The following is a 14425-nucleotide window of genomic DNA, read 5'->3' on the forward strand; positions in this document are numbered from 1 at the left end:
GCATTTATAAGATTATCTCTTTGTTGCTTTGTATGTCCCTCCCCCACAGTATAACCCCTGCTTTCACTATATTTTTTGTCAGTATAACTTGAGGAGGAGATGGGGAAAAACCAGTTGTTTAAGGATACAGGTGGACCTGATGCAACAATGAGAAGTACAAGCTGTCATGTCCAAAACGAGCTTTACAACGTCGGGGGCGGGGGAAGGGGAGGAAGGAGAAGGATTGGGATTGGGGGGGAGGGAGGAGGCTGGGAAAGGATGTGAAGGGTAAACAAAAGGAGGAGGCTGCAATGCTTGGTAAGAAATGTATGCATTATCCTGCCTATGTCATTGTAACCCCTCTGTACAGTATGTTCACAAATAAAATAAAATATTAATAAAAAAAGAAAAAAAACTTATTTAAGAAAAGAAATTTGTTATTTTAATGAAACTTATAAATTTAATATTCCCACAATATCACAAAACAGATTTATTTTTACTCTATATCTCCTTTTACTTTCAGAATGATAATTCTGATGATATCTGAATTAAATTCAGAGTATTCTTTCAGGAAAATATTGCAATATCAAGTAGAACCTATATATTCATCTTTCTTTAAACTATTTCATTTTATGGTGCTATTTATTCTGACTTCTTGAAACATTCCTTTATTGTCATAATGGGAATGAATTGATTATCTAAGTGTCAGGTCTCAAAGGCTTGCCCTGGCTTTTAGACCCAAACACTTACCTAAGTGAGTTCTAATGCAGACAACATGTGTTCTAACCCTAAGCAACACAATTCCTTCAATAGCTGTTACAGTAACAACTACTGCAGAGCATCTGAGTGGATGCTGTGCCATACATAGTAAAGGGATAGACTACAGCCAGCCTTGGATGTGAAATTGGATCAGGACACTTAGAAAAAACACTTCTAAAGAGAGATACTGTCAGTTTTACAAGCCTGGAAACCATAGAAACTTACTACATTTTTGAGGCTCTAGTGAAATCAGAAAAGGTCCACAGGGGCATTTTTTTCCTTCAAATTTTTAGGATAAAAGAGACATTGCAAAAGTCTCACCCTTAATAATTCATCAGTGTACTTTGTGACCGATGTTAATTGTCTGCTTTTGTCAGGGGTAATTCTTCCATTTATTCAGCCATGTAGTGGAAGTCTTTAGCCACTATGCACCTTCTGTCTTTATGCTACGTATTAATATAATGTCCATTATCTCTTGATATTATGTCTTTCTATCTTTAAAGAATATATAACCCACTAGAGAGAATTAGAGTTATTTTGTGATGTTTCCACCTAATTTTATTCATGTACCAAGAAACAAGCAACAAAGCTACTAGAGGCACGATTTTTATTCTTAGATATAATCACATATTAATTTGAGGTATATGGTTCAGAGTGTTTCAAAGAGAGTGTAATTTAAAGAGATTTTTTCTAGCTAGAAAAAATAGAGAATAATTTTGAACTTGTTCTACTTTTTATATCTCAAGTAGTTTTTGAAAAGAGAAGCATCTTGGATTTCTGATGTTTTATATATGATAAACTTGGGAAACCTTATTTCTTGGAGTACAAATTGGTAATGAAACTCATTCATCTTTATTTTTTAATATCTTTGTTAAAATATGATATGTTAAGTATTCCACTTTTAAGATTTTAAAGATGAGAGTTTTAACTGTAGTCAAGTGTTCTTCCTAAATATAAGTATTGACCTGAGAAATTCTTTAATGTCTATTTTGTTGTTATCTGTGTCTAGCTATCATCTATTTGTTTGTTCGTCTGTCTGTCTATCAATCATCTGTCTATCTGTAGATTATCCATCTGTCAACTGTCTAAAAATCATCTTTCTACCTATTTATCTAGGTCTTTCTACCTATTTCTTTATGCTACGAAGTGCTAAGAATATTAAATAGATGAAATATTATGAGCAAAATATCATTTGAAATTTTCAATATTCTTAAACTAATGAGTCAAAATTCTTTATTTCAAAGACATATTTAAAAGACAATTAATTTTGTATTGCTGGTTGGAAAGAGCAACACTGAAGTCATTGCAAGCTAGTAGCTAAACAATAATTTATGTACTGAAGGAAGTAGGTGGAGTTGCTGAAGGGTATCCCTTAGGTAGGAATCCAGTTACAAGGAAATTTCTAAAGTATAAAGAATTTCTGATCTGACACAGTGAATAGGCAGAGAATAATGTCTTTGGGCATACCAAGAAACTTGCGGAAAGATGGCTCATGAGCCCAAGTGTTTTCCTCTCTATGAAGCAAGTTGCTCATTTTGTATCATCCCTCAGAATAAAAGCTTTATATTTCAGCACACCTCAACTAAAGACACTTACAGCTAAGCAGGGACTTTTGCATTGCAAGAGCAGCATGAACCATGGTGTTTATGATGTCAAAATTTAAATTGAATTTTAATGATTCTGGACAATTCAAAAAACAATATGGCAATGTTTCATATGTCTGGAAATCCTCTAACAAACTTTCGATTTCATTCTCTGATAAGAGTTCCTGATTTTGTGCAAGCTGGTTTGTGAATCCTGGCTCTACCTCCCTAGTAATGAATATCATGTTTGTGCCACCACACTGGACCCTACACCACATTCAGGGTGGATTAAATTTACCTGGAGGAGAAGTTAGAGCACTCAGCATAGACTCATCCTGTGATTAAAGTCTAGTATAACAAACAGGACACAGAAGAAAATCATCAACAAATGGCATGAGTCTTCAGTGACCTTACACAGGATGTACTTAATTGTCCCATTGAGACATACATGGAGTATTTTCTCCCAAGACAATTTGTTACAGGCTCCATACCCAGAGTTTGCCAGATTTCTACTTGCCAGAAGGAAATCAGGCAAAAGACACAAAGTGTTTATACAGTGTTTATATAAACAATTTAGGCCAAGTGAGCCACATATATAACTTCTGGGAATGGAAAAACTCTCTGGAAATTCAAGTTCCCAAATGCTAGCTAAGCCAAGGCCAACCTTGTAAACAAGAGTATTCAAAGCATTGTAGTCTTGTAGTTACCCTTGCAATCCTCCTCCTCCCTCCTCCTCCTCCTCCTCCTCCTCCTCCTCCTCCTCTCCTTCTCCTCCTCCTCCTCTCCTTCTCCTTCTCCTTCTCCTTCTTCCGTGGATTGGATCCAGGGCATGTACTTATAGGCACATGCTCAATCACTGTACTCTCAGCCTTTGTGTTTTTTGGGGGGACAATATTTTTCTTTTTGTTTTTAACATATATATATTTTATTGTAAAGATACTGTACAGAGGGGTTACAATTACATGAGCGAGGTACTAAGTCCATTTCTTATCCAGCATTGTTACACCCTGCTTTATATTTCCTCTACCATCCCTTTCCTCCCCACCTCCCCAACTCCTCCTTCCATTCTTCCACCACCCTCCTCTCCCCACAAAGTTGTAAAGTTTGTTTTCAACATAGTGTTTTGTACATCTCATTGTTACAGTGGGTCAACCTGTATCCTTATTTCAGCATTTTGTTATTTCCCTTCCCCTCCACAAATTAAAAAAAAATGTATATACAAGATGCAGGGCACCAGAATCAAATACAATGAACACTAGGGTTGTACTATGGTGGAAGAATATACAAAAGAAACAAAAGAATTGCATAGTATATTATAAGTAGATTAAGAAGAACAGCAACAAAGATAAATCATCTTGTGTTCCTCTCTTAGGGTTTATTTTGCTTACCATCATCTTATATAATCATATGTGCATAGCTTTTGACCTCTTCTGCTTGTCTTAGACATACACCAGTTATTGCAGATAAGGAAAACCATGGGACCTATGTTTCTTTAGGCCTGGCTTACTTCACTTAATATAATTTTTCCCAAGTCTTTCCATTTCCTAACAAATGGGGCTATGTCATTCTTTCTGAAGGAGGTATAGGATATATATATATATATATATACCATATTTTCTTGATCCATTCATCTACTGAGAGGCATCTGGGTTGGTTCCTTATCTTAGCTATGGTGAATAATGCTGCAGTAAACATAGTTGTGCTGGTAGCTTTAGTATGGCCTTGTTTGTGATCGTTTAGGTAAATGTCTAGAAGTGAGATTGCTGGGTCATAGGGGAGCTCTAGGTGGAGTCTTTTGAGGAACCTCCATAATTGCTTTCCAAGGTGGTTGAACAAGTTTACATTTCCACCAACAATGCAGTAAGGTTCCATTCTGGCCACATCCCTCCAGAATTTGTTTTTATTAGATTTCTTGATTATAGCCATTCTAACTGGGGTAAGGTGGATCTTTCAATGTAGCTCAGGCTAGCCTTGAACTCAAAAGCTTCCTGTCTTCTGAGTTCTTAGGAATACAGGTGTACAGCATCACATCTGGGTGTTATCTTTTCTGTACACCTTATCACTCTAATTCCAGTCTTTACCATATGAGCTACATGCTTCCAATGATTTTCTATGATTTTTCTATGTGAAAAACATGGTATATTTAAGACACAATGAGTTAAATGAATTAGGTTGTTCAAAGAGGCAACAGTACTCAGCCTCCTCCTTACCCACCCTCCCAGCTTCTCTGAGGTCTTGGGGTGAAACCACATTGCAATACCTCAAATCCATTTGTGTCACACTGAGGTTATTTTGTGCCTGGAAGAAAATATTGAATTTGAACACAAGGAGACCATATAGGGGAAAAATTTCTTTGTAACTCATTTTTAATATTGAAAAATTGGAGTGACTTAAAAAGTCTATAAACTGGGGAACAAATTATTATATTACATTCATGAACGAAAGTATATTTCCAAAAGTGAAAATAAATGGCCAAAAATGAGCATGTATCAAGATGAATAACTTCTACAAATAGAGGATTGAATGAAAATTATTAAGCTATGGACCATTCCTTTAGATAAAGTTCTAAACTGCAAATGAAGAACCATATTTTTGGTGTCTACTAACAGAAGTTGAAAAGTTATATCAGAAAAAAGTAAAGACCAAGTCCAGAAAGTTCTTCTCTTTAAGAAATCAGTTAGGGGGCTGGGAAGGTGGCTCAGTGGTAGAGCTCTTGCCTTGCATGCATGAGGCCCTGGGTTCGATTCCTCAGAACCACATAAGCAAAAAGAAAAAAGCCAGAAGTGGTGCTGTGGCTTAAGTGGTAGAGCATTGGCCTTGGGCTGAAGAGCTGAGGGACAGCGCCCAGGCCCAGAGATTAGGCCCCATGACCGGACCCAAAACAAACAAACAAACAAAAAACAACAAGAAATCAGTTAGGAATGGGAACTGAGGAAAGACTATATGGGCTTCGATTATATCAATGGCATTTGTTCTTTAAAATCTGAAGCAATTTTGCAAATACTCATATATTTGATATTGTTAGGTGGAGATATACAAATCCATGTTTTTTCTCCAAAACATGTCTAAACATATTTCCTAAATTTAATTAAATATAGATGGTAGTACTCAACTTATGCTACAAGTATTTTAATTATTTCACTAACGACAATTTGAAGAACTAGTTGAATCTTTGCAATGAACTTTTGCATACTCTTGATCACATTTTGAAGTGTCATAGCAGTATGAGAAGAATTGCAAGTAAGTTAAAAAAAAGTATATTTCATGAGACTCAAACATAGAAATAGTATTGGTTATATAGGAAAACTAGACAGTAGTGAGTAAAGTAGAACTTTTTATCAGTGTGCATATGTGGCTTTGAGTAGTTTAATAGCTTTGATGAATTCTAATCATGCTTCAGATGAGACCTGAAAAGAACTAGCCAAGGAATTTCTGAATTCCATAATTCCTTACACCTTTCCTGGTTGAGTTTTCTCTCGTGTGTGTGTGTGTGTGTGTGTGTGTGTGTGTGTGTATGTGTGTGCCTGAACTAGGATTTGAACTCAGGGCCTGGTCACGGTGCCTTAGCTTTTCTGCTCAAGATTCAGCACTCTATCACTTGAACCATGGGTCTACTCCCAATGTTTTGGTGGTTAATTAGTTATAAGAAAAATCATGGATTTTTCCTGCCCAGGCTGGCTTGGAATCTTGGTCCTCAGATCTCAGCCTCTTAAATAGCTAGGATTGCAGATGTGAGCCCCTGTTGCTGACCTAAATTTAATGAGTGATAGATTCACAAATACTTCTAGTACTGGGAGCATTTTATCTGAAATGAGTTCAGCGCTTAGTAGTGTGACCTTGTTGTTCACAAGTATCATGGTTATTGCTCACTTCCTGTGTATGTACTCAAATTCTGTTAATATTATATCAGACAAGAGGAAATAAATGGTAATAGACAGAATTGGTATAGCCTTTTTTCCTTACTATTGCAAAATATGGACTCAAGTCCTCTGTAATATAAGTAGAGTATATCAACTTCTCCATTTTGATGGTAGGCAATCATCTGAAAGGATGTTTGATGTACATGAGTTTCTTTCTACCCCATATTACCATTCATTCTAAGTACTAATTCTTATATTTATATTTATTTTATATTTTATTATAGTCTGTAATCTTCCTTATGCTCATTCCTTATGCTCAGACTGCCCAGGATCATTGGCTAGATCCCTTCCTCATAACTCTCAGTATTTCCTAACTACCATACTTGACCTTTTTGTGTTCCCTTATCCACATGGGGTCAAGCTGCAAGTTATATTGTTACCTTCTCAGGGTGGCATGGCTTCTCACCTTATAAAAGCTAATGCTTTTTAATTGGTCTAAGAAGACATAGCCTCTACCCTCTCATCAACCTGATCACATTTCATTTTTCTTGCTTGATTTATTTCAGAGAGAATGAGATTTCTGTATATCTTTTAATGCACCCAACATAGGCCATTCCATGACCTTTGTATTTTATTTTTCCTCAGACTGAAAGAAATATGCCCCTGATATTTTATGGCTTACTACCGTAAAGATGTCTTTTTTAAAAATAAATTCATTGCTTTTGTTCTCTCGATATAATACTTCTGCTGATTGCATATTCCTAGCATTCTCCACTACAACATAGACCATGAAGTCTGGGTGCCTGTTGTGTGAAACAGTACGCTACAGGGTCTAAAACACCTTTTATAAATAGAAACTTATTTGAACATTTTTTTGGGGGGGCGGGCAAATAGGATCTAGGATCCTGAAATCTTGAATATTCCACAATCAATCACCTGTAAGGACAAGGCACAAGAGAGCTTATACAGATCCAGGCAGCTCCAAAATTCAGTGTCCAAATCCTAATACAATTTCCTTATGCAGTAGGTTGATTTCTATGGGTCAGCTACTCCTCTCACTGGAACTAGGAAGACAATTTCTAGCATCTATCTATACTCCTTATCTCCTTACACTTATTTCCAGTAAAACTTTACCACCTGATAAAGAATAAAAGAACAACACAATGTAATGTAAAGAGAATGAAGAAACCTCTCCCCCCTCTCCTCTCATTTAGAAATAGATGAATGTACCTCTTGAAGGACTTCTTAGCACTGGATTCCTTTACGTGGAACAAGCCATCATTTCACATTAAGTTTTTAGACGCCTAAGGCCCTAGAGTGATGAATCTCCACAGCCTGCAACGGGAGGGGTGAGAATCCTAAAGAATAAAAAGAAATGTTTAATCCTATCACCTAGGTCTTTGGCATAGTCCATCGGAAGGAAAAGAGGAAAGATATGAAGGGATTTAGAGCTCCTCCTTGTGGCAGGCATCTAGCATTAACTAATAATCTTTCAGTTTATGAGAGAAATCCACTGGAGTGAATAAATGATGAGAATTATCTTTGCCTAAGATAATTGAGTACTGAAGCTATAGACTCAAAGCCAAACCAGCCCATTCATTCTACTAGCACTCTATCTACATGTTAGTTTAAGTATCTCAAATATGAACAGAGTATAACTCAGGAATTCAGACTTACACATCCAAATGCCCAACTAGTATTTGATATATCACTGATTTTTGTCTTCCAATTATTGTGTACATTGTTTCTGATTTCTACAACAGTCAAGTCATTTGCATTCTATTATTACTATTTTACAGGAGAGTAACTGAGCATAAAGAGATTTAAATGAATCTTTGAAGGTCACAAAACCAGTAAGGGTCAAAAACAGGCTTTAAAAGCACAGCTTGTCTGATTTGAAACCCCTGTGCTCTTGTCTAGTATGCCCTGTGACTTATTCTAAATTATGACAAAGGTCTCAATGCAGAGAAAAATTAAGAAATACATCACTGATGTTCCATATCTCTACTAAGTTATTATTGCTGATGCTGTTGCTATTTATGTGAGGATGGCTGAAAGAGGAAGAAAAAATATGAGTCACTGTATACACATCATGTCGCTAATGTAGTCACTGTCTCCAGAGCCTGTCACTGCCTGTAGCTCTGTTGCTTTCCTTCACCAGCTGTCCAGGCCCTTTGCACAAAATGAGCTATTCCATATCTGATTGCTCAATCCCCATGTGAGTTGGCTGTTCCTGCCCTTCAGGTGCCAACAGCCATGGCTCAGTGCTTCAGGATAGCTTTCTAGATTTCATTGTAGATCTAATTTGCATCCCCAGAGTTACTGAACGGATCCTAATTTGTGCACATGAACAGCAACTGTGATCTCAGGACCACAGGTTACCTTCAAGATTTAGTGCTCGTCTGCTCTTATTGCAAAAATATCGATTTTTATAAGAAATCAATGCTTTTAGCTTTAATATATTTTATTGTAAAGATACTGTACAGAGGGGTTACATTACATGAGCAAGTAATGAGTACATTTCCTATTGAACATTTTTCCCCCTTCCATTGTTTTTTCCTACCATCCCTTTCCTCCCCACCTCCTGATCCCCCCCTCCATATAACCCCTGTTTTCACTGTATTTCATTCCCATGCCCTGCATCTTGTATATACATATTTCTAATTTAGGGAGGGGAAGGGAAATAACATTGTAACAATGAGATGTATAAGACACTATGTTTCAAATGAACTTTACAATTCATTTATTAAGATGCATAAGAGCTTTAAATATCTTTTAAAAATGATCTAGTTCTTCAAATACACTGTCAACATTGAACAGATAGTCAGGGAATCTTTTATACATACTGTTTATAAACCACAACATAGCAGTTTGATGTTATGTGTGTTCACAAAGTTAGTAATTACACTTTGTAATGATGCAAGATCATTTTTTCTTAAAATTCTTCCAGTGTAAGAAGAGAGGTAATTGTACTGTGGTGACATAGCTTAGAGACTGGAGGGGGATCATTTTCCACCAATGGTCTAGCCCTGAGAGTTTTGATATTTCAAAAGCAAATGTCAGAAAACAAGTTCATTTGCACCACTCCACAGTGTTTCAGTAAAATCCTGGCTTGTCTTGTTCATTTGCCAGTGGCGCATACTGGTGCACACAGGTCCGGCTTTTCCTCAGATATCCCATGTTTTAGTGAGATGTAAGAGCATCTGGGCAAAGACACCTCACCCAGCCTGGACCATGTCTTATCCACGTGCCTCTTGTAGTAGTGAATGTTTGTTTGAAGAACGTGAGCTGGAAGTGAAATTCAGCATCAGCACAGCTGAGATGAAGCCATTTGGAATCCTTGCATTGAGATCGCACAAACTGATTTAATTCTACTGGCCATCACAAAGGTTGTGCTTTGCCTGAATTATAAGACAACAAACAAAAACAAAACCAACAAACAAAAGAACTGCCATGAGCTCTTTTGAACGCAGACTTTTATGTCGATTCCTACCTATTGGGATCTTATCAGTCTATCACACATTTCATCAAATGCTTTGCTTTCTGGGGCTCACTTTGTCCAGTGCTAGATGCAAAGATGTGGAGGTTAATTCGAACCATAATGAAAATGAGCTGTGCTCTTCGGCCCCACGTGGGGATTGTCTTCTGGAGGTTAGTGCTAATGACGCGTCACGATCTCTCTGACAGCTCGCATACAAGCATGGTACACTCAAAGCTCAGCATCACCCTGTGCAGAAGATAGGAAGGAATTGAACTGTCAAGTCAGGCCTGCATCAGTGACAGCTGACACACTTGAGATTACCTCCCTGTTGCCAGGGACCAAGAGAGGCCTCTACTTCCTTTTCTCTCCCTAACAGTGTAATAATTTACTTTATCAAAGTCACTAGGGAGCTTACAGTTAAACATAAAGTCACCAGTTTGGGAATCCTTATGAACAGAAAGAGAATGCAATCAATGGAAATCTGCTATAGAATTTTTACTTCATACGTAATGAAATGCATATGTTACATTGCCAGTTATTTCTATTAGTGGTCTTTGTGATTAAACTTTGTATCTGTGCATACTGCATTGTTCCAGTCACAAAAACAGGTAAGTATTAGCTGTGTGCCCATAGCCTATGCCTGTAATCCTAACTATTCAGAATGTTGAGATCATGGTTTGAATTCAACCCTGGTTGGAAAGCCTGAGAATTTTATCTCTCATAACTCCCTCGCCCCCAAAACTGGAAGTGGATCTGTGGCTTAAGCGGTAGAGCTCTAGCCTTGAGCAAAAACAGCTCAGAGACAGCAGTGAGGTCCTGAGTTCAAAGCCCCAGTATCTGTACAACACATCCCAACAAAAAAATAGGCAAATATTGATTGATACTGTATCAGTTTAGATGTAAAATATATAATTTCAGATGAATGGTTTTTCTAATTTCAAATGAGTTGATTACATTTCTCTTACTCCTTATTAGGATATAACTTTTGTTACTATTTGGGGTTTGAACTCAGGATTATGTATTGACTCTGCAGGCATCCAAACACTTGAGTCATATCTCCATCTCTTCCTACTGTGATTATTTTCTAGGTAAAGTTTTGCCTTTTTGCCCAGGCTGGCTATTCTCTTATTCATGCTTTCTGTCATAGCTTGGATAGGTGCCTAGCTTTACCTAGATTATTTTAGTAGTCTGAAAACATAAATACTATTTATGAAGTAGCATTAGTCTTTAGGTTATTAGGTGCCACAGATTGCAAAAAAATTGATGTGAAAAATTCAGAAAGTGATTGAAATACGTTTTTTTTTCACTTCTGCACACGATGTCCAGGAAATCTGTGCATGACATTTTTAAATTATTGATCTCTAATACAGATTATGATTTGAAACATAAATCCTTATCACCAGAAGAATTATTTAGCATTCAATCTGTTGTAATTAACATCTATTGAAAGAAATAGAAAATTCCCTTTTTCAACTTTATTATTTTTGGACATTTATTTTGGCTCCATCTGACCTTGACAATCATCTCCATAGCAGGCATGAACCATCATGGTTTGTTTATTAATTCAGCTGGCTTTGAATCCTATCCCCTCAAATTCTACTTCCCTTGTCACTGTGATTACAGGCATGAACCACCATGCTTGGCTAAACTAATTATTCTACTTTTTATAACAGTAATAGTAGTTTAATGAATGTACACTTGCATACACAAAGATGTTGTAGAATCCCTATGTCTCCAAAACATTTACTACATTGTCATTCATATGTTTATCTTTGTAATCTACTTACATAATATATACTTTGGATTATTGGAGAAAGGTAAGTGTTTCCACAAATTATACCAATTAAACTAGAGCAGACAATTTCCACTTGGATATAAATGAACATAATAGTATTTATGCTGAGATAGCTTCAATGCTATTTACTTTATCTGCAGAGCTGAGCAACTAAAGATGATTGACATTTTTTTTCTAACCTCTCTGTCCTTTCCTCATGAAAATGCTTAGTTACTCTTGGGAAGCACAGCTGTTGAACAAAGCACAGGGTCCAAGGCTGTGCCTTTGGGAGGGTTAACAGAGAAAGTTAGCCAATCACCTGGCAGGCTGAAAAATGTCAGATCAGATATGCCAATCACCATAAAAAAGATGATGACCTGAATAGGTGACAGTGCCAACTGGAAGCTGATCTCAGTCCACGAAGCAGAATTTTCTTGCTTCTGATTTTATATATTTATTTGGGGCATTGACAAGAAAATCTGCAGAAAATAAAAGCTGATAAAGAATTAATACTTAGAGACATAAACATGTATCTATGGCAGAGAAGTTGCTTTTTGTCAAAAGAAAACCGACAGCTCATCATCTAAAGGAAATGAACTCCCAACCTTTTCTGTATATTTCTGTGTCAGCAAAAGTATAGACATCTAGCTTGCCTTTAATAAAGCCACAAGACTATTCATTGTTAAACAGCGACAACATCTTTAATATAAAGAGCATATAACCTCAACATGTCAGAAGTCTTTTTGTTTGTTAGTGCTCACCTATTTAGTTAAAATAAGCATTACTTTCTAATAACAACAGCACCACTACTGCATTAATGAAATTTATGTGAGTATCTAGTTTATGTTCATGGCTAATTTATGTTCAATGAGGAGCCAGATTTACTATATATTATTGTTTTTTTCTTAACCCGCTTTTCAATTTTGATTTCCATTTTTTGATAGAGAAAATAACATGAAAACTCACTGCCATCACCCACATTTGATACTTTTTGGTTATATGTCAATTAAAGCTGAACAATAGCAGCAAAACATCCTGAGTTGTAATGTTACCAATTACAATGTTAGTGGGTTATATAACCTGCCAATTACTACCAAAAATAAATGCCAGGTGTTTCAATCCCAAGTCATTAAAATGTGCAGGCTGGGCTGGGACTGCCCTGGGGCTGCCTGGCTAGCATGCAACATGAAACTTATTAGAGGAAGAAACAAAGAAAAAGTGGGGGGGGTTTGGGAAAGAGGATTGTGTCTTCTCTGTGTGCATTTCCTTGATTCTATGTCATCTATGATTCTATGTTTGGTTTTATTTATTTATTTTTTGCAAGCTTCTCTCTTAGAAGTACTAGAACATTATTGTGTACACTTCAATAGTTATGCAAATGTTAGAATGCTCATTTTATATCCAAAGAAAAATACTTGGTCTTGGTGGAAATGTGTGTCCATGAGGTTTATTCTCTTGATCTCAGACTCCTCAGTAGCTAGAATTACAAGTAGCTAGGATTATAGGACTGAGCCACCCTGGCTGGTTTATTTTAATTTGTTTTTAATACACTTCAAATTGGTTTAAATAGTGTCCTCATTATTGCCTTATTTGGAATAACAAAGTTTTAAATGCTAAGCATGTAATTGCCCAAAAGATTGGGTAACTGTCCAAGTAAGCACCATTTTGCTGGACATGTAGAAATTAATTCCATTCTATGTCTACAGAATCGGCTTTATAGGAACATGTGATTTCAGGCTGAGTCAGGCCTTCCATCTGTAATCATCCCTATAAAATATGCAAAAAAAAAAACCCTAGACCTCCTATTTCCTTACTGGTTCCGTGTCAATAAAAATCCCCTAACCAATGGGCTTTGTATCATTATTGTATCATTATTGCTTAAGATCACACTCAGTCAAGTTTTGAACCCAAAGACTCCAACACACCATCTAAAACAAAATACAAACAAACCAACAAAAAGCAGAACCTTACTATTTAAGTCACACAATCTCCAGGTGATAAGCATGGTTTTCTGTTTGCCATCAGCTTCTTCTTCAAGGAATTGACAAGTAATCACACCTACTTCTCTGGAGTCCTTTCCCAATGTGTTGCTAACTTACTGCTCTTTTTGTTGTCTCTGCAGTTCACCCCATGCTTCCTCTTACACCTGTGGGTGGATTTTCCTCCCCTCATGGCCCCTCAACTTTGGTTAGCGTTTGCTCCTAGCTTCTTACTTTTGAACAGACTTATTTCCCAGGTAAGAACATAGTCTTTCAGAGCTCAAAATAACTTTATTTTTCTGGCAACAATTCAATGTATATCAACAACCCAGAACTCTCCTAAATTGAAGGTATGGAAATAATTTTTCCTTCTCAACATCTCCAATTTAGCATACAGGAGACATCTCAAATATAGTATCTCTCAAATAACTTTGTTTTCCTGATCAGAGGATTTTTACAAATTCAACAGGGCAGTTCTATTCTTTGGTTAATCCGACTCAAACAGGGTAGCTCCATTGTTTGGTTAATTAGGCCAAAGCTCAAATGGCATTCTGGATATTTATCTTTCTCTTACTCTAGACTACTTCTTCATCTTTCTTATCAACATGACCAAGGTATTTACAAGTTCTTACCTGGTCATCTGCAATTGTTCTCTAGCAGTTTTCCTTCTTTTCCCTTTGCCCCATTCTTTCCATCGTTAACAATCCTCAAGGAAGTAGAATTCCTATTTTAACAGGTAAATCAAACATCTGAGTCAGGACTCTCTGATGTTCTCATTAAAATATTTTAAGAAACTCACAATCAACTACACCATTCTACATAATATAGTTCTCTGAGAACTCCCTGAAAACATCTGCTGTTCATCTTGCTTTTCTCATTCTGTTCCTGCCACGATGTCCTACTTGATAGCTCTACATACCCTTAGCATAGTCATCATGCCAAAATACATAGGTTTTACATGTTGCATCCCTTTTTGAAGATATCAAACAAATATGTCTTTTCATAGATAG

Source organism: Dipodomys ordii, unplaced genomic scaffold (assembly GCF_000151885.1).
Source record: "Dipodomys ordii isolate 6190 unplaced genomic scaffold, Dord_2.0 Scaffold146, whole genome shotgun sequence".
Taxonomy (NCBI): Eukaryota; Metazoa; Chordata; class Mammalia; order Rodentia; family Heteromyidae; genus Dipodomys; species Dipodomys ordii.